Here is a 21,122-nt window from a genome sequence, read left to right as displayed (position 1 = left end):
ATTGCACAAAATAAATACTTCTTGTAGTATCCTCGATCCCATGAACTATAAAAAAAAATGTTGGCGCAATGAACTAGTGAACGCGAGCGCGTCCGGACCTGTAGGACATGTCGTGGGCCATTTCTTTTCCTACCTTTTCTGCTGCAGCTCGAAGAGTTTTGCACAAAACGTGTGGCACTGGGGAAACTGTTCGTCAGGCTGACTACGGCCCACAAGCACGGCCGGGGGATCTCGACGCCTGGAGATGCCTTGAGGAGCCGGGCGTCTACCAGGGCCAAACACAAAGGGCGCTCAACCATGGCGCCGTTTGTTTGCGCTGCATCTGCAGCAGCCGATGGAAGAAGACACGCAGCCGCAAGGCAAACATGTCGGCGGCTCCTGGAAAGCCCAGCGCGTTATCTTCACAGAAGAGTCCTGGCCAGCGGAAGGGACGGAGCCCCGGTACGACGAAGTTGGCATCGCGTGGAACGCCCAGTGCGCTGTCTCCAGGCCAGGATGATTAGATTCTTGCGCCTGATCAGTGGTGACGTGGCATACCTCCGCGGTGATGTCGGTTTGATGGCTGGACGAGATGCGAAATTCTCCAAACCACTTAGAGGCCATGCGCTGTGCCACCAGCGTTCTTAGAAGGGGAAAACCACGTCCGAAGACCGCCGATGGCCTGAACTGCAAAGGCTAAATCGAGAGATACGACGCGCTCTTCGCTGCCTGGGTAAGAAGAACTTGCTCTGGAGGAGTGGAAGCCGCCGTAGGCCAAAGCGATGGCGGCTTCCGTTCGTCGTCCGTCATTGCCTGAAGACTCACGGCAACGCTTGAGTACCAGTGTCGGGGCTGTCATGGACGGTGAATACATGCCTTATCGCCGGCTGATTTTTCCTCTGTTCGCGTGTGCACACGCACCAGCTGAGCGTGCCGAATCATCTTTCTCAGCTACAAGCCAGGGGATGTTGCTGCAAAGTACATGGTAATAAGTTTGCCATTTTTCACAAAGCTCTGCGTAAGATAGGTGATTGTAACGGTAAGAATACCTAGAGCCGTGTGCCCTGCTCAGGAAAAAAAATATTTGGAATAGGAATGTGAATGATATATCTACTTAGAATCCTGCTCTGCTCGAGACAGATTACGCCGTTTTCCTGGAATTTCCGCTGCCCCTTGCAAGTGGTATCATGCATTTCACCTGCAAATGATTCAGGAAAAGGTGGCAAATGTAGTGCGCATATTTATGAACAGTGCTTAAGCGCGCACAAGATATTGTCTGTAATTTGTTTTTAGCAGCCGACTGAAAATAGCTGCCAAAACAATAAAAACAAACTTAACAGGTACATAGAGTTCAAACTTCCTTAACCGGAGTATTATTCTTGTTCTCACCGTTTCTCACCGTTGATACGCTGACTCCTCTTTTCATTTCTACACTCACTAATTCTGAGGCGGGGTTCAAGAATGAATTTGCACATGAAAAGAAGCTAATGGGAGACGGCACAAAACTTATCGGGCGACCATAAAATATGCTGCGTACTTGAGCTCAAGCTGCATATTAATCTTTCCACTAACCGACCGAGATGATGGTAATAATGGCAGTGATATGATGATGTTCTGGGAGCTATAATCGCAATGGTTCCAGACAAGACCGCATAGGTTCTGTAGTCTTGGTCAAACGTCTTAGGAGCACAGAGTTTTTTATTGAGCCGCATATAGCGCAGCACTCGTGGAACCTTTAAAGACCAAGCGGCCTAGAACGGCTAATACAAGGATTATACTCGTCATTACAACATTACAACAAAGCAAAGCTTGTGGCCTGAAAAATTTTGGACTAATGCCGGTTTCTGTTCCGAGAAGTAAGCGATCATGTGATTAACTTCTTGCACCGAGCACCATACGAGGTCTATACAGATGTTGCGGCTGGTGGCTATCAGCTGGCCGGGTTCTTTCCGCTGGCGGTTGCATTCTAGATGGCGCTCACGCATACGCTGGCGGTTGTTCGTCCGCACAGAGTATGTTGCGTTCCCCATCCTTGCGCTCTACACGTTGACGGAGGGACAGTCCTAGAAATGGAAGGCAGCTGGTGCCTTTCGCTCGTCTTCTCGGCACTGCGATCTCAAACGTCAGGGTCATGTCTCCGTTAAGGCTTCCGATCCACTCCCCGGTCGTGCAGCTCCGGATTTCTTCACAATGGTCACTTGCGTTCGCGGCGACTTTCACGAAGTTTTTCCGACTACGCCCTCAAGCGACCCACAATTTATGCAACCGCACCGAGAAATGGGGTGACGGTGCGTTCACGAACCACGAGTGACCACTATCGCTGAAATACGGATGTTTTTTTTCTGCGAAAACACAAATATTTCTAAGGATGGCTTTGTACATTAAAAATGGCGTGGAGCACTTAGCCTGGTACCGGCTTCACAAACACTAACTGCAACGGGATTATCTTTTCGCCATTAAAGTGGTTTTTTACAGCACCTCCCGAGATCTAAAGCTCTCCAAAGTTGAGAAAAAGGCTTCTCCGTAGCTTTCCTAAGGGCTGCCATAAGTGCTCCGCTGCACGGCTCAGAAACAACTCCCGTTGCGTTGCTTGGTTACATGTGGCAAATACGCTACATAAACTACAAATTGTGGGCGCAAGTGAGGCGTCACTGCTGGACGCATTGTTTTATAATCGGACGCGTCTAATCCACTTGCGTTTAGAAATTTCGAAATTGCGCTAAGGGCTTGGTCACTCTGATACGCAAAGCCATGAAGGAAGAGATTATTCTCCAGAGAGTCGAGAATTAATGCCAATTGTCACATTCGTTTCTTCATCACATTCATTAGAAGGAAACCCGTATTCATTTCGTCTAAATACGATGAATGCGATGTCGGAATACCAACTAGCCCAAAAGCTAAATCTTGTAAGGCCACTTGCCGACCCTATGCCGAAAAATTTGCGTTGACTTCATGGCTTATAGGGTTTAACGTCCCAAATCAGCTCAGGCAATGAGAGACGTCGAATTGGAGGACTCTGATTACTGCAACGACCTGCGGTTCTTTAATGCACACTGACGTCGCACAGTAGATGGACTCTAGCATTTCGCCTCTATCTAAATGCGACCGCCACGGCCGGGATCGAACCCAAGTCTTTCAGTTCAGCAGCCGAACACCATAACCACTAAGACACCCCGGGGGCTCTCATCCCAAAAGCAGAGCACGCACAGAGTGAAGCACTAGCCAGCGAGAAGTGACTGTCTCGTCAGAACCGCTCGTTGAGCAGTAAGTAAGAACTGAGTGCCCGCCCATGACGGTGCAGACATTCGGCGGCCAGTACACAGCACACAGCTTAAACAAGAGAGTCCCGCGGCTCCCAGGTAAACCATGTCCGTGAAGAGAAAAAGGATATGATTCCTTAGAGCTGATGCGCCGGTGAAGTTGCGACCTAGGAAGGTGACGATGAATCGAAAGTCTTCCACCGCCCAAGGGATTCAGCACGACAGAAGTTTCGTCGCTAACAACAGCACAATAGGCTAGACAGTCAGCTTCTTACAATTAGCAGTTATGTGTGCATCGGACTGCTGATACATATCAGTTTAGCACACAATGAATAATAAGACCTTGAAGGAAGCCTATAATAAAAAAGCTATAAACTAATATATCTACATCAACCCCACAGTGACCACATTCATCTGCAGCATGACCGAAAGAATACCTTTCTGAAAGGATTTCCCGCAGAGAGGCGCAGGCTGTCCATTGTTACTCGCTTCATGTGCTAAGTGCTGGATTTTTGAATAACTCAGTATACGAATTATACAACAGCACCTTAATAATGCCTCGTTTGCTGATGCTATTTCGCTGCTATGTAACTCTAGGGGTGAATCGTAGCGCATGCGTAAAGGACTAGAAAGGAGAATGGAAGCTATAGCCATGGCTTATAGCCGGGAAAGAAACTGACATCTTGGGATAGCGATTGAGGTTCTGGGAGAAGTAACGAACACTATGGCCAAGAAGCGAGTTGGTGAAACATTTCCTAAGGGTAAGACGTGCCTCCGTCATGGTATTTTGCGCTTTTTACCCATGTGTATTAACAAAAGACATCCACCTGAACAAAGCAGACACGACACATCCGCGCTATAAAAGACAAATCACCGCGACAATAACAATGGACTCAAGTGCATTAGGTTGAAACTCACATGTTATAAACAGCAACATAGACACAACCACCCCCTTTCCCACCCCCAAGGAACAGTAAAGACCTGATGTGTACAACTAGTACTCACGTAGAAGGTTTAAAGTTCAAGGCTGAAAAAGCAATTCGAACAACATTCAGGGTTGCACGCCCATATATTTATAAGGGTAATGTTAAGAGATAGAAAGAGGGCAGCCTGTGCTATTGAAGAAACCCGAAATTACGATAGCGTAGCAGAAGTCAATTGAAGGCAATATATTTTCACAGGATGGGTAGTGCACGCAATGTGTTCCAGATGACATTTTAGGCTAAGGGTAGATTACGGGTTGAAAAAAAACATGGTAGGGGCCGGCAGAAACCCAGATGTGAAGATTCCATTACGGGAGTCGCGGCGGAAAATTTCACGGGACATGATGCCTGCGGCTGCCAAAGGACAAATATCCTTGAATGATGCCTTTCACGACACTTTACTTGGCTGATGAAGATAATGGCATAACGGCATGAATTGGCCTTCCTGGTACCGAGCCCCACCAAGCACCTGATACCCTTGTGACAGAACCAATTTTGTACGGAAAAAAGAAACAAGCGGACACCCGCGGATTTGAACCAGGGACCTGCCGACCTGCGATCGAATGCTCACCACTGAGCTATGCCCCCACTTTTTTTTTCTTTACTGCATGGGAATAGTGCCGAAAATAGAAGTGTAAGCACGCTTACGCCACAAAACACCAGGCCACCTTACATCTGTATGAACCCTACTTCCAAAACATAAACGTCTGGGAGGCACACACATGCATCCTGATAGGGGAGTCAGCTAGGCGGCTCTTGCTGGGCAGCATATACTCCCCGCACCAAAGCGCATTGTTCACGAAACAAAGATTTCGACGACCGTGGTGATTCGGCGTTGCGGTCCATCATGCGGCTCATCCAGAGACTAAATTGTCCTAGCAACAAAAATAGATCATATGGCACAGCACTGTTTTTCTCCGCGGCAAAAACGAATACAGTAGGGTGTGATGTCAATCTCCTTCTTAATTGTTTATTGTAAAATGTCCCAGAAGAAGATCGCATCAGTGCACAGAACAAAACAGTGGTCAATTTTCTCTGGTGTATTGCACAGGCGACAATTCACCGTCCATGGCGCAAGCATCTCCTTAGTATGAAGGCATGCCTTCACAGGCAACGTTGACGTGTGCAGCTTAAAAAAGAATGTTTTCGCGGTAAAGAAATGCTAATTCGCCTAACACGTTTTAAAACAGTGGTGTCAAGGAACTCCAGAAAAGGTTGCCTTCTGGAGAGGCTATACAGGTAGTTTAAAGAAAAGCGCACAGTTAGGAAATTGAAGGTGTCAGCAACTCTCTTAAGAAAGCCTCATAAAGGCCCCTCACGAGTGTGTCCCGTCGGTGGGAATAGGAAAGGCAAATGAGCACTGAGACGAATAATAAGCGCGGCTACTAAAAAAGGGTGGTTTGAAGATTTGAAAACGAAAAAACGCGAGACAATCTGATGCACGAATAAGTGAACAAGTCCGATTCCACCAGACTCTAGAGAAAGAAATAGGTTAGCGCGACGCATGGTTTCTCATTGGGAACGTCATAAGAATGTAGCAAATACTCTGTCCATCAGCTGCGCTTTCTTCCTCGCACAGTGGAGAACCTGCAGCACATAGGCAAGTTTAGCGAATAAAAAAATGTTGCAGACTTGAGCCCGAGCAAATACTGATATTTCCCTACCCATCTAAGACTGGATATGTCGCCCCATGGAGACTGTTTGAGAATCTCAGTAGGCGCCACTGTTGCGAATTTGGTGAAGAGGAACCTTTAGGTAGTGAAGGGTCCCGCAGTCCCAGCTTATGCCACCATAATGGCTTGGAATTGTACCCCAATGGCCCAGCCTAAACCTCTTGGATTTATCTAGGTTAAGAGCCGCCCCTGATACCTCGCAAAACTGTTCAGTCAAGTGCAATGCCTCAAGCATACTATTTTTGTAAGAGCAAAAGAGGGCCCCATCATCTGCTTAGGCTAAAATCTTAATTTCGCACTGCGCCAAGGAGAAACCACGAATAGATGTGCAGTTAATAATACAGAGACAAAGCGGTTCAAGACATAGGGCAAACAACAGAGGCGATAAGAGACAGCCTTGGCGAACAGATAATTTCAATGGAATAGGTTTGGTTAGCTCTTGGTTAAAAATTAGCCGTGTATAGGACTCCTTACAGCACAGTCTTATGCCCTAAGCAAAACAACTCCAATATTTGCATCCTCTAAGACCGCAAACAAGAAGTCGTGACGAACTTTATCAAAAGCATTGGCAAAGTCAATGTGAATTAGAGCTACTTGTCCGATCTCATCTGATACTGTCTCCCCTACTGAACGCGCAATGTGAATGTGGGTGTGGATGCTGCTACCTCTGATACCGCAGACCTGACGCGTGCCGATTAAGCGAGCGACAACTAGCTGCAGACGATTGCAAAGAACCTTTGCAAAAAGTTTGCAATCTACATTACAGAGGGAAACCGGACGATATCCCTCAACTGTTTTCAACCGGTCTGTGTTCTTTGGAATTAATATAGTATGCCCAGAATAGAAAGTCAGGGGTAAGAAACCAACATCGTAAGAAGCCTGGAAAACCTCCATCAAGACAGGGGCTAGGCAAGGGGAATATGCTTTATAGAACTGGCTAGTAATGTCATCTGGCCCAGGAGATTTCTGAGCCGTCAGGTCAGATCGCAGATTCAATTTCGTTCAAATTGATAGGCCCCTACACTACAGCACGCTGCTCATCCTCAAGTTGGGGCAAGGCTGCGAATAAGTGACTGTAAGCTGATGTCACGTTTGTGCACGCACAACCAACAAACAGCTTCCGATAATAGTCAAAGAAAGCCTCAGTAATACCAGGACTATCGCTGTATGTGCAACCACCGTACTGAAGTTCCAATATTTCTGCAGCTAGAACAGTCTGCCTTACATCACTCAGGGCCCGACGGGATGGTTGCTAATCCAGAAATCTGCATGTCCTATATCTTATCAAGGCTTCTTTGAATATTTCGGTTTCAAACTGCTGAAGCTGTGCTTTTACGGCAGTGATGTCTTCTACATAGGCATCAAAGCTAATCCTCTCAAGCTCATGTAGCTCAAGTAAAGTGTGGCCGAGCTCTTGAAGGTGATGTCTCTTCAAAAACGAGATTCTTGCTGAGGATCAATAGCAATGTTTTTGTTTCTTGTTTAAATAAGTCCCATTTGTGCAAAACTGAGAGGTCACCGCGGGACCACGTGTCCTTCAAGTAATTAGATAAAGCACGTTTGAAGATTTCATCTTAGAGCAGGCAGCTATTCAGCTTCCACAGCTCCCATCGAGGATGCAGTATGCGCCGACTGTACGTCCCTATCTGAAGAGACACAGTGCAGTGATCACTGACGAATATGGGTCTCAACCAGTAACCAAAAACGCTGGATAACATGTCTGCTGAAACCTAAATCCTGTCAAGCCGAGCACTAGAGGAGCACTGAAAATCAGTGAAATGGATGTTATGTCCCTTATCTTGACTATAAACCACCAGGTTGTATTCGCATGCCAAATCAGTGAGTACAGCACTAGGGTCATATCGCTGTTTAACACTGCTCGGTCTCCATCCCTACAAACACAACTGAGATCACCCAACAGCATAATTTTACGATCCGTGGACAAATGGCCAACTAATGACGGCAAAAATAGCCTTCTATCGCTCTGCTTTACACCGGCATAAACACATACAATTCGCCACTGTACACCCGAAATTGCGAGGTCACAGCAGATAAATCGCCCGTCATCATTTGTGCTATACGACACGGCAGTAATCCGCAGTGTGTTGACCAGGAATAGCATGCACCCACCTGACAAGCCTCTTGAGTGACTAACGATAACATTGAATTCCGACAAAAAAAGCTCGACAGCAGCTTCAATCTCCTCATCAGAAGACAGCTTGGTTTCCTTGATGGCTGCCACACTCACACCCATTTGTTTAAAAGATGCCGTAAATGATGTTGCCTTCGACGATTGCGCAGTCCTGTAATGTTAAGGGTAGCGACCTGAAATGCGGTGACACCCGCCATTTTTGGTGCTTGTATTATTGAAGGCCATCCCCTCTTACTGAGGCGGCCGGCCTGCAAATCGGCGGCCTGTAGGGCAGACATCGCCCTGCGTTTTGAGGTGACCCTTCCCAATGCCACCACACTAGGTGCCTTCTGCACATCGTTATCACACACACCTCATCATATGCAGGACGCTTCAAAGGTGCGCTGTTGTCCATCGCCTCTTCTGAGACAGCCAAGGCTTCGGCCCATAAAGCCGAGTGGGCCACGTCATTCGCAACCACGCCGACAGCCGACGGGGCACCGAACACACTAGAAGCTGACAATTAAGGCGACACACTGCTGCACTCCGGCGACGAAGGGGCATCGTCGGCACAGAAGGCATGTGGCACATTCACTGGCTGAAGCGCCTCCACTGACTCTATAGCAGGGGCGTTCTGCTCTCGTGATCGTTGGGTGACAGGTGGATCCGGAGCAGCAAGCACAGGACGCAAAGTAGCAGACCCGGGTCCGGTGGTTTGGGTCTGGAGACAGGATTCCTGTTTGTCCGTGCTTGCAGGTGTACCCTTGTCGTTGTTCGGTGCCGAAACCTTTGGTTCATGTTCTGTTTGGAGCTCATGACTCGGTTCACCCGACGCTTCCACAACATCCGACACATCCATAATGTGCTCGGACACCACTTCATCCTCATGTGCCCAGTTGCCTTGGGTTAACCTGTCAGCATAACTTATAACACAACTGTCTACTCCGTGCCCAAAGCGTCGGCACTGGGTGCATCGAGGCGTACGACACTGACGCCGTAGATGGCCCACACGGTGACAACGAAGACACAGCGGAGGCCTGCCTGGGATCACAACTATAGCTTATACCCCGAAAACATTGGAGCGTGTGAGGTATTGTACTTGCTAACACTCCGTCCTTGAGCGTGAGTGAGATTTCACGGTTCACTGTTGCCATGTGCTTCATTCCGGGGCACCGCCACTTCTCACGCTCGATAGTTTGTACAGTTCCAAAAGGCTCCAAAGCTTCCACAATCCTCCGGTGCCCGATATAGCGCGGGAGCCAAAGAAGTTAAGCTTCACTTTCTTGGTGTCCGGTTCAAACACGAAACATTTTAGAACTTTGACGGGGAACTCTGCTTTGTCAATAAGCTTCTGTTTTCAGGAACTGCTCTCGCAGGTAACCATCCAAACGTGGTTCATTTGGTACTGGCCAATACACAGAATCTCACGAAGATCCGCAATCTACGCAAGCGCGTCTCGGAAGTCGGAAGCATGTATGGGCGACCCTTGAGGTCAGCATGCAGAAAGACGGTGTTGAGAAGAACATTACCGGTAGGTAGTCGGGGGAGGACAACTTTGTACGAGTCCGTGGCAGCTTCAGATGTCCGGAGACTTCGGCCAACGGCCGATGAGCTGTTTCCAGCTAGAAGCATTCCAATACACTGCCGTTCAAAACGGCTCCCTCTTTCTCTTTCAGCTATGGCCCCACCTGCAAGTTGCGGAGGAGAAATTTGATATCTATCGAATCTAATAGTGAAAACTCTCCGAGCATCAGCTTTCTTCAGCCTGCAAATGAAACTCGGCCTCTTTAAATTGTGTTTGGAGAGAACCAACGTCCCACATCAACTCAAGCTATTAGGGACGCCGTAATATATATAGAATTTCGCCTCGATGGAGATGCGACCGCCGCGGACAGGATCGAACCCCCCCCCCCCCCTTCCGGGTCAGCAGCCGAGAACCTTAACCAGTGAGCCACTGCAACAACCTTTTTAATTTTATTGGCTGCTCTACAGCATATACACAAACCAAGGGGACAACGCATCACAAAGCTCGCCAGACAATCTTTTTAATATCTTTTAAATTATCTGGCTTTGTGCTTGAATTGAGACATATCGCCGGCCATTCGCAAATATCTGCGCTTTAACTTGAATGCTTAGTACCTGATATTTTCTTTGTAGAAAATTTCCTCTGGACGTTCATTAATATCTGCACGTTTCATATTCGTTCTACACATTAATATGATACACACAGCAAGTGGCACAAAAAAATGAACAGCTTCTCGCCAATCATTTATACAGTAAAAATGTGAACATTGCTATAGAAAACGAAGGTAGCGTGCGCCAGAATGCGGATTCAGGAAAACGCAAGGGGAGTTTTATTTCTGTTTCTTTTTAAGGATTACTTGCAACACACCGATTTAAGAAGTCCCGTACCACCCATCCGGAAGCTGGCGGTCAGCTGCGTCTTAAGCCGGGGTGACCCCCTCACCGTCCGTGGTGCTCTCACCGCCTGTGGCGCTCGCTATGTGGGAAGAGGTGCCGCCCTGCCTTGCTAGCCAGCGCAGCCGGAGATAGTTACAGAATGATGGATGCTGTTGTGGGAGTGTTGTGCGGGGACGCGGAACTCCATGGAATGGACGTCCGGCGAGTACCCACATCTCACACACCTATTTTCGCCAGCGTGTCATTGCCTAGACCATATTCAACAGGGGCGCAAAGAATATAGTTGACACCTTGACGACATACCGTCTTGTCAGGAACCATGGTTGATGAAGTTCGCTGCTCGATGACAATGCTCAAAAATTAACGACGTTTTAAGAGAGCTACGGCTCACTTGTTCAAGGTAAGGTAACCAGCCCGTTTTGCGCGATGAGCGTGAACCAGCGGAACGACACGCAGCCTAAGACGAGAGCAGAATGAAGATTACAAACTAACACAACACAGCGCTGAACTAGCAACTGGAAAATCAATGACAGTTGTTGGCCAAGAGCTGTGTTCTGTCCGTTTCTGCTCTTCCTTCTGTTCTCTTCTTAGGCCGTGTGCCGTTCCACTGCTTCACGTCCATCACTGCATGTACGTCTGAAGAATACAGCACGATATTATATGCACCAAGGCAACCCAGATAATTTCTTATTATGTAAGGTCTACGCGGTAAGCTTGCTTTCAATTTCTGCAATTAGCCGCATCAATTACACCTCAGAGCTAAGCAGTTTGTAACGCGGCTCCAAAATGCTATGGTGTGCTGCTTCTTCATTGTGTTTCGTTCCTGCACATCATGGTCTGGTTATCAGTTTTTCATTCTCGAGGAAACTCAGTAGCATTAAAGCTTTGTTGTTTCGGAAGGCTGCTGAGCAGTAACTGGCAGGAATGGTTTTTTGCTTACCTAAAATACTAATACGTGCACACTCCTCTCGACCAGGTGTCGAATGAAGACGTGTAGCAGAACCCAAACATACATGGCCACTGTTGACAGTGCAAACGTGTCACCGCATCCTCAAACTGACATGCAATGCGATTGTTGAGAAGCGCGTAAAAAGGATTGTGTTCACATCCAGCCGCGAACTTCAAGAATACTTTGTGCAACAGATTACTTTGTGCAACGTTACAAGAACCGAAGCACCACCAAGCAGGCCTCTCTCTCTGTTTGCGAACAATACGACTTCAAGGAGGACGGCCTGGTAAACAAAAACTTTTACTTCGAATCCTCACGGGCGTCACAAGTGTAGCGTAACGCATTCTGCAGCCGAATGTTTCGCCGACCTAGCCAGCAATACACGGTGCATGGATGGAGGCCGGGATTAGTGTATTTCTGAGTCTTGTTTCATGCACCATGTTGACTCCATTCACGATATGTTGTGAAGTCGATCAGGCTCGTTAGTGCGCTCTAGTAAGAAGAAATGACGCCCGCTTACTGGAAGGGCACGATAAGAGACTAGCGCTGGCTGGTCAACCGAATAATGGACGCAGTGATCACACCTCGCATTAGATATATACGACGAGGGTGTATAATGTTCTAGCAATATTATAATGAGTCCTCTGTGGTGTGATAAATGTGTGGTAATGGACTTTAGGATCTTGTCATGAAGCGAGCTTCCTGGCAGCATGATGGAAACTATACGTCCTGTATTTGGCATGCCGTGCGTTTGCGCCGAGGCTAAGCATAAAGCTTCCTCCGGTTGGAGTCCTTCATGAGCATCAGTGATTCTAGACAACTGTAGACCGATTTCTAGGCCGTAATCAAAGTAATGAAATGAGCTAGTTGGCAACGAAGCCTGCAGCTGCTGCTTATTTAGTGGCCTATACTAAATGTTTTACTTATCCTGCTTCAATCCTATAGGGTTTTTGACGGGCTAGTTGGCACATGAAATCAAGTAAAGAAAACAGTGCAAAAGTGAAGGAGGTGATCGGAAAACACAGCCGCTGAATTAACAAATTAGGTGCTGGCCCGAAATACGCGGGTTCGACCCCGGCCGCGGCGGTCGAATTTCGATGGAGGCGAAATTCTAGAGGCCCGTGTACTGTGCGATGTCAGTGCACGTTAAAGAACCCCAGGTGGTCGAAATTTCCAGAGCCCTTCACTACGGCGTCCCTCATAGCCTGAATCGCTTTGGGTCGATAAACCCCCATAAACCAAACCATAAACCAAACCTAACAAATTAGGCTTATTGTCAGACAAGAAGGGTTTTTAGGTGACACTAAACAGAAATAAAAATGTGCCAGTCGGGCTACTGTGAACTGATAAAGAGCACGAGGGAAAATTTAACGTGTCAGATGGCGTATGAAAACGAAGTTAGAAACTGTGAGCGAATGTAAAACTGACATTCAAAGCTATAAAAGTTTGAGAAACAAGAAACTATGGTGCATCATATTGTGCAGTAGTGGTGACGGAAGGGAATCAACAATTGAAAAATAAACATAGGCGTAAGTGGTCATCGAGATAAGCAAGTTCCTTTTTGTGCAATGCGATAGACGGGGTACTCACATCATCTTCACCGATCTTGTGAATACACAGCGCCCCATATATCTCACGTGTGCGCTTTTCTTTGTATGTTCTCGGTATGCTGCACCGGTCCAAGAAATCAATACAGTCATCGTACGACGTGCGATGCACTGCCATGTTAATCTTGGTTCCAGTTCGGAGGTCAGTTTTGTGTTCTAACAACGTTTATGCAGAAGCTGGTCTGTTCCACCTAGAAGCTGCGCGGACCTCATAGCAGTGCTGTACAAGTTTATTCGGTGCTAAGAACACCAGACGCGCCAGTAGTCCGACTGGCGCACTTTCGTTTGTGTTTTGTGTGACCTACAGAACCTTCTTTCCTGCCAATAAACCTGACATGTTAGTTCAGCGGCTGTGTTGTCGTGTCACGGCACTGCTTTTGCGCTGTTTCTTTCACTTGACTGCTTCGATCATTCTCAAGATTAACCTTTAAGCTATCTAGAGGTGGTCTTGATGAGAAGGCCTTTTTATAAGGCAGGTGGACGCGAAGAAATGGAGGTTTGATTTCCTGGTGGCGCATATGCAGAAAAGTCCGCAATTGCATTCAATCTTTCCCGACAATTGATAGTATGGTATGGTAACGTTAGGTATGGTTAGGTAGGGTACGATACGGTATGGTATTGAATGGGCTGTTCTGACGTCCAAAAGCTGCACATCGGACAATTCGAGACACCGCAGAAGGGGTCTAAGAGGGTTAAGAGGACCAGCGGTTTAAATCATTGTTATGCCCAACCCCTTCGCTGTACCCGCACGTTAACATGACCTAGGATATAACTTCTAGAGGATGCGCCTAGGATGCGTGTCTGTGAACGGCGCTAGAAGGGAAAGACTAACCTCATTTCAGAACGAAGGCAACCGAAGTAGGCACATGTCAGAAATTATGCGCATAAATTCTAATCAAAATGTATTTATTGCACACTAATCATTATTTGTTTTGCACACAACGCGCGCCAAATCGGGCACCTGTTCTTGCAGGTTGACCACGGCACAGAAGCACGGGCGTGGGTTTCGACGCCTGCAGCGAGTGTCGCGTCAGGCATTAGGTGCCGGGCGTCTACCAGGGCCAGACACATTGGACTCTCAATGGTGGCGCGGTTTGATTGCAGGGTATCTGCATCAGCCGACGCAAGAAGACACGCAGCCCCAAGGCAAAGATGTCAGCGGCTCCTGGTAGGCTGAGTGCGTTGTTTTCAGAACAGAATTCTGCCCCCCGGAAGGCGCGAAGCCCTGATGCGAGGAAGTTTTCTTCGCCTGGAACGCCCAGTGCGTGGCCTCCAGGCCAGGATCATTAGATTCTTGCGCCTGATCAGTGGTGACCTGGCATACCTCCTCGATAATGTCGGTTTGATGGCTGCACGAGATGGGAAAGTGTCCAAGCCACTTAGAGGCCATGCGCTGTGGCACCAGATGCGTTCTTACAATGGGAAGACCTCGTCCGGAGGCCGCCAACGGCCTCAACTGCGAAGGCGTCACCGAGGGATACGACGCGCTCAAGGCTACCTGGATAAGGAGACCTGGCTCTGGAGGGGTGGAGGCTGCCGTAGGCCCAAACGATGACTGCTGCTGTTGGTCGTCAGTCATGGCTTGCAGACACACGACAACGCTTGAGTACCAGTGTAGCGGGGTTGCTGAACGGTGCATACAGGCATTATCGCAAGCAGAAGTTTCTTCTGTTCACCTGTGCACGCGTACCAACTGAGCGAGCCGCATCATCTTTCTCGGCTACAACCCAGCGGACGCGGGTGCAAAGTGCATGGCACCAATTTTAGCATTTTTCACAAAGCTGCGCGCAAAATTGGTGATCGTAACGAGAAGAAAATCCAGAGGTGTTTGCCTTGCTCCGTAAACAAAGAAAAATTTGAATTGGAATGCGAACGGCATGTCTTAACGAGCCCTGTTCAGCACTAGTTTGTCTGGTAGTTGTGCTGCCCATTGCTTGTGGTGTCATGCATTCCGCCTGCAAATGATTGAGGTAAAGGTGGCAAGTGTAGTGCAAGGATCTATATAAAGTGCGCGTACACGGGCAAGATATTCAACATTAACGAAACTTGCAGCAGCTGGTCATAACCGATGTACAACCGCGGTTAACGTTTGGTGGCATGCATCCGTGGATTATCCTGCGACAGTGACGGCGACAGCACGCAGCGGGCTCTGGGGCTTGCGCTGTTTTCTAAAACAAGCAATTGAAGCGCTTCCTGTCAAAAACTTCTTGATTCAGGGACGCTTCGTCCCAAAATTCTTCTAAGTTTGTTGCTCGCAGAATATAATATTTAAGAATTACTTCAGGCGCAACGGCTATCTATGACGTACGAGTTTTCGTAGGGGATAGAAGGAAATAAAATCAATATTGCTTTCTCGCTCAAGAAGTTTGTCTCTTGATGTCTGCGAATGTATTCGTTGAACTCAATAACTGTGCGATGCTGCTTTCTTTCGTAATTATTAACGGGGCACAAACTTATTTGTAGCCAGCCTGTATGCGATTTATACGACAGCCGGAATGTTATAACCACATTCTTGAATAGATAGGGTAATATCAGCCTATTCGTTTGGGTGAACAAATAGAACAGATTTAATTTAGGTTAATTAAAATATACAGCATTTCTCATTAATTGTTCGAACAGTTTCTTTATAGGTATTTAAGAGTAAATATTACTGCAGCATCGAAATATTGACACGTACGACTGTGGAAGAAGAAGAAAAAGCGCCTGCATCCGTGGAGAAACATCTTTGCTGGGCGCTATTAGTGCCACCCAAATGGCACAGCTTCAGCGGGTGGACTCGGAGTTCGCGCCGCTCATCGATTACCTCGAAGGCGTCGACGCTCGCATCCCGCTTGTTTTTCGTCGCGGGCTCCACACCTTCACTTTACAGTCTGGTGTTCTCTACAAGCGCAACTTTTCCAGCAACAGAGAAGCGTTTCTGCTTGTCTTACCATCACAGCTGCGGCCAGAGATTTTGAGTGCCTGTCATGATGCACCCTCCGCCGGCCATCTCGGATTAACTCGTACACTCGCGCGCATTAAGCAGAAGTATTATTGGCCCAGGTTACTCCCATCAGTGCGGGCCTACGTAAAAACATGCGCGACTGCCAACATCGTAAATCTCCTCCGTTGAAACCAGCCGGATTTCTTCACCCCGTCGAACCACCGAAGACCCCATTCCATGGTGGGCATGGACGTCCTTGGCCCTTTTCCGAAGTATTCATCTGGAAAGCGTTGGATCGTCGTTGCCACCGACTACCTGGCACGGTACGCTGAGACCACGTCTCTTGTCAAAGGCACTGCTGCTGTAGTGGCGCAGTTCTTCGTACACAACATTGCCCTGCGTCATGGAGCCCCCGCCGTTGTTGTTACTGACCGGAGAACTGCTTTAACTGCCCGCTTAACCCAGTCCGTGATGACTCTGAGGCACACCAGCCATCGACGTGCTACGGCCTATCACCCACAGACAAACGGATTGGTAGAGCGACTCAACCACACTCAAGCCGACATGCTTTCTATGTATGTTGACGTCGAGCATCGAACTTGGGATACCATTCTTCCGTACGTAACGTTTGCCTACAACACTGCCCTGCAGGAGACAACCCGACTGACCCCTTTTCAGCTTGTCTTCGGTCGGCAAGTGACTACTCCGTTGGGTGCTATGTTGCCCGTTGACCCCTACTGAGACTCTGACGCTGACCTCGACGCAGACACCTTCGTTCAGCGTGCTGAGGAATTGCGGCAATTGGCACGCCTGCGAATTAGCCGCCAAGAGGAGACTGACGCCGCTAGGTACAACCTCAGACGCCGCTTCTTCAGTTACACGCCTGGCGAATTGGTGTGGGTGTGGACACCTGTTTGCCGCCGGGGCCTTTCTGAAAAGTTTCTGCACAGATACTTAGGCCCTTACGAAATAGTGCGCCGCATCGGTGATGTGACGTATGCAGTTACTCCCGTCCAAGCGGCTTGCTCATCGCGCCGGTCGCACCGTACTGAAGTCGTGCACATTGTTCGCATGAAGCCTTACCACGACAGACTCCCTGACTGAACAGCGGTTCACTGCAGCTGTATTTTGCTTATATTTCCCTCCTAGCCGCATCGTGGCGATGCTGCAGAATAGGGGGCAGTGATACGTGCCACTGTGGAAGAAGAAGAAAAAGCGCCTGCATCCGTGGAGCAAGATGTTGCTCTCCCGCTCGCGCGCTCGGACCTCTTAGGGAACGCCACAGTTTTGCGTCTCGTCTCCGGAGGTTCTCCTTCGAATTGCTCGTAACAATATTCTCCCACAAGCATCTCCAAAATGTCCCCCTATCTGACATTGCACGACACAAATCTAGCACTGCACGAAGTTGGTCGCAGTCGTCTCTTCCCAGAAGGTATTATTTCATTTCATTTCATTTTATTACTCTCAAGGCCGGTCAGGCGTTACAGAGAGGAGTAGGCAAGAAAAAAATAAATACAAAGAGACAAACAAATAAACAGTTTACAATTCATAAGCATTAACAGTATCCTTGAATTTCTGAGAATCATTGGTGACGACGACGGTGGAGGGCAGGTGATTCCAGTCCGAGGCTGTTCTGGGGACGCAGGAATTTAGATATTGGACAGTCCTGCACTGTGGAATGTGCACCTTTAGTTGATGATCTCTTTAGTTGATGATGGCATGAATGACACTCTCCAAACAAATACGACGAACAGGACACTAAAATCAATCGGCTTGCTGAGCGTGTGCGTTTCCTTCAGCAATCTTGCGAAAATTGACAATTCTAGAGTAAATAATGCGAGTGTATTAAGCCTAAAGCGTTTACCTTCAAGTCGCGTCAGTCTGTACTGCTGCTATCGGTGCTGCGGGAAGCAAGTGTTACCGCATCGTGCCTCGTTCCGCTCGCAAAGCGGTGTGAAAAGCCCCACAAGCGCCCCAGTGCAATATACTGCGACACAGTGCTACCAATATCTTCCATAGCCACCGGCAGGCACAGAGCATTTATGTAGATATGCTGTTTCACTCTCCTTTCGTGCTGCTCACAACTCTCGCTGTGCGACCGACACTGCCCTTGTCTATCTACTCTGCTGAACACAGTTTATTCACGTCAGTATACGCGCCTTCTATACCGACATGTCTCGCGGTGAACGAACAGGCGGCCGGGAGGTGTTTGAAGGAACCTGGTAGCGTCTTTCCTTCCACTGAATACAATGATGTCTCAAGCAAGCAAGTTCTTTTTTGATGGGCGCCCTGAGCAAGTCCTGTCACAAATGGAGGTGCTTATTCCAACTGATGCCAGGCTGAAAGATTTTTTTTTGCTTTGCAAAAACGTGTGCTCGAGTGGCGTCAAACTTGTAATTGAGCTGAAATTTGTTGTGCAATTAATCTACAATGTCCCTGTCAGTTCAACTCGAACTTCAATGTTTCTCTTCGGGTGATGCCACGAGTTACCCGTTCTTTTATCTTTTATTATCAAAGTCACTAATACGCTATACCCTGACACGGCCGTGGGTTCCTGGAAGCCGTTCGTGCAATGACATTGTCAGTAAAAGTCCTCTTTAAAAACTGTTACACGATTCGTAGGCAGCATTCACACTGTTTGAACATCATTTGGAAAATGCTGGTTTAGTGGTAAATATTGTAGCGAGCGTACTTTATCCGCTTTCGATTAAATATTGAAAATGTGCTTTTCGCATTCGCCTGGTAATTTAGCGTAACTCCAGGGCTCGTAGCAAATCAGAGCTTAAGCATACAGCGGGCATCGTTAGCATTTGCAGAAAATGGGCTAGTTGGTGCATAATCAAAACGAACTGCGCACTAAAAGACGCTGCCGAAATGGATAAGAAAGGCGCAGTCATGCATGCATTGTTTGAGTCCAGTCCTCACGTCTGCAGTTTAGTTGCAAAAAACCAGGCGCGATGAGAGTAGCTGATTGGGCATGTGGTGTCTCCGTTTTGTCTGTGTTTCCGAGCGCTACAGTCTTCATAAACTAAACCTGCTTCTGATTAGCATCAGAGGCCAATCTTCGTGTGTACAAAGTGTCATTTTTGACAACATAAGGGCGTTTGGGAAACGATTAGAGGTGGTCGAATTATACTTCTTGAAAGCCGCATAGAATACGAAGAGTAACATTGCTAAGAACCGAATCGAATACAAATCGAGCATTTTTACCAATATTTGCTGCTTGTGAGAACCTTCGCTCATGAAGAGTAACTTTGGGAGTTAGTGAAGCGGTAGCGGCGGCGTTCCTTTGATGTGCTTTAACTTAATGAACTAAAATTCGTGGTCAAAATATTCGACACTGAACTCCACTAGGAGGTTCGCAATATGCAGTCAGTATGACCGGCATGCTACACGTGTTGCAAAATTTCATTGTGCATCTGATCATGAGAGAAAAGAATCCAGTGCTATATCTCAGTTGATGAGGGCGTGAGGTGCTTATGAGCCACGGCCTCTGAGGCCGCGGCCGCGGGCAACAGTGCAGAGTTTGCTGAAAATGCCTAAAACGTGTTGCTTCGCTCAACACTGAAGGCCATGTATTCGCGTTATGAACTCCGCGTATCGAATGGAACGCGTTGAGGAGCTGAACTCTCAGTTCCTCACAGACCGATCAAGGCAGCCACCTATGCGGCGTCGGAGTGAACCCCAGTTTTGAAGCAGTCGTTGAAGAAAGCTACGGCGTGTCTTGTATACGAAATTCGTGGCAATTATTCGAAAAGCAATCGAGAATAGAAAACATGCTCGATTCATCTCATTTACCCAGAGCACAAACCACATAAAAGAAAGGAACATATGGGACGAAACACAGTTCCTGTGTGTTCCATTCTTTTGTCTGGTGTGTGTCCTACGCAAAGTGAGATGAGTGTAATGACTGAAAACCAAGTAGCCCCGCAGTTAGATCTTCTGAAGTTTGATTTATTTAGAAAACTTTTGAGCATTTGCTATTCTGTTGCAAGAATTTTGGATTGAAATGTTACAGTTATACTGACTTGGTGGGCTTTAATTCACTCACATTGAGCTCCTGTTTGCACTCACTCCACGCTGTCAATGTCCTAAAAGATCTCGCTGTTTAGATGCAAATCGGTCAAGAAAGCTACTCTGTAGTGTCCTTTTAGCAGCCGACAGAAAAAAACCGTCAATACAATGGAAACAGATTTTGTTGACAGGTACCCTGAGTTGAACTTTGATAGTTGGTAGCTTGTAGCTGGTCGGGGCGTGTCTTGTCGGCGAAAATGCTTCACCACGGTAATCTGACCGCGAAATACCAACTTGCGTAGCTGGCAGATAAGAGGACTGAGAAAACTGATGATCTACTATATTACCAACCAGCCGGTGTGTTTTACCAGAGCGACGGTGGATCTTGACGTTGCTCGCGGTTGATACGCTTTCTAATTTAAGAGCGTTGGCTCTTATTACTTACGTTTTCAAAGGACGCTTCTGTATGCAATGAAGGTCAAATTGATCAAAACAATTACAGGCTTGTACAAGGGTTATTCTCGTCTTCACAACCTGACGCGTGCCTTGACTGTTTCAATTTACAGCTAAAGATTAAACTTGGGGCCTGAAGACTTTTGGATGGGACTGTACATTTATTTCAGGGTGACTTATGCCGGTTTATGTCACGAGAAGTCAATGCTCTTGTGATTAACTACTTGCAGCTCGCACTTTCTTCGGAAGACGAAGTCTATACAGATGTTGCGGCTGGTGGCTATCAGCTGGCCGGGTTCTTTTCGCTGGCGGTTGCGTTCTAGATGGCGTTTAAGCATTCGCTGATGGTTGTTCGTCCGCATAGAGTATGTGGCGTTCACCATTTTTGCTCTCTATACGTTGACGGAGGGACGGTACTAGAAATGGGAGCCTGGCGCCTTTCGCTCATCTTCTCGGCATAGCGAGCTCATACGTCAGGGTCGTGTATCCGTTAACGCTTCCGATCCACTCCGCGGTGGTGTAGCTCCGGATTTCATCGCAGTGGTCGCTTGCGTTCTCGGCGATTTTCGCAAAGTTCTTCTGACTACGCCCTCGACCGACCCACCATTGATGCGACCGCAACGAGCTATGGAGTGACGGTGCCCCCATGAGCCACGAGTGACCACTCTCGCTGAAATACGGATGTTTTTTTCAGCGAACACAAATATTCCCAAGGATGCCTTTATACAT

The sequence above is a fragment of the Amblyomma americanum genome, chromosome 1 (assembly GCF_052857255.1).
Source record: "Amblyomma americanum isolate KBUSLIRL-KWMA chromosome 1, ASM5285725v1, whole genome shotgun sequence".
Classification (NCBI taxonomy): domain Eukaryota; kingdom Metazoa; phylum Arthropoda; class Arachnida; order Ixodida; family Ixodidae; genus Amblyomma; species Amblyomma americanum.
The sequence above is the reverse complement of the archived record's forward strand: the minus strand, read 5'-3'. Positions refer to the sequence as shown.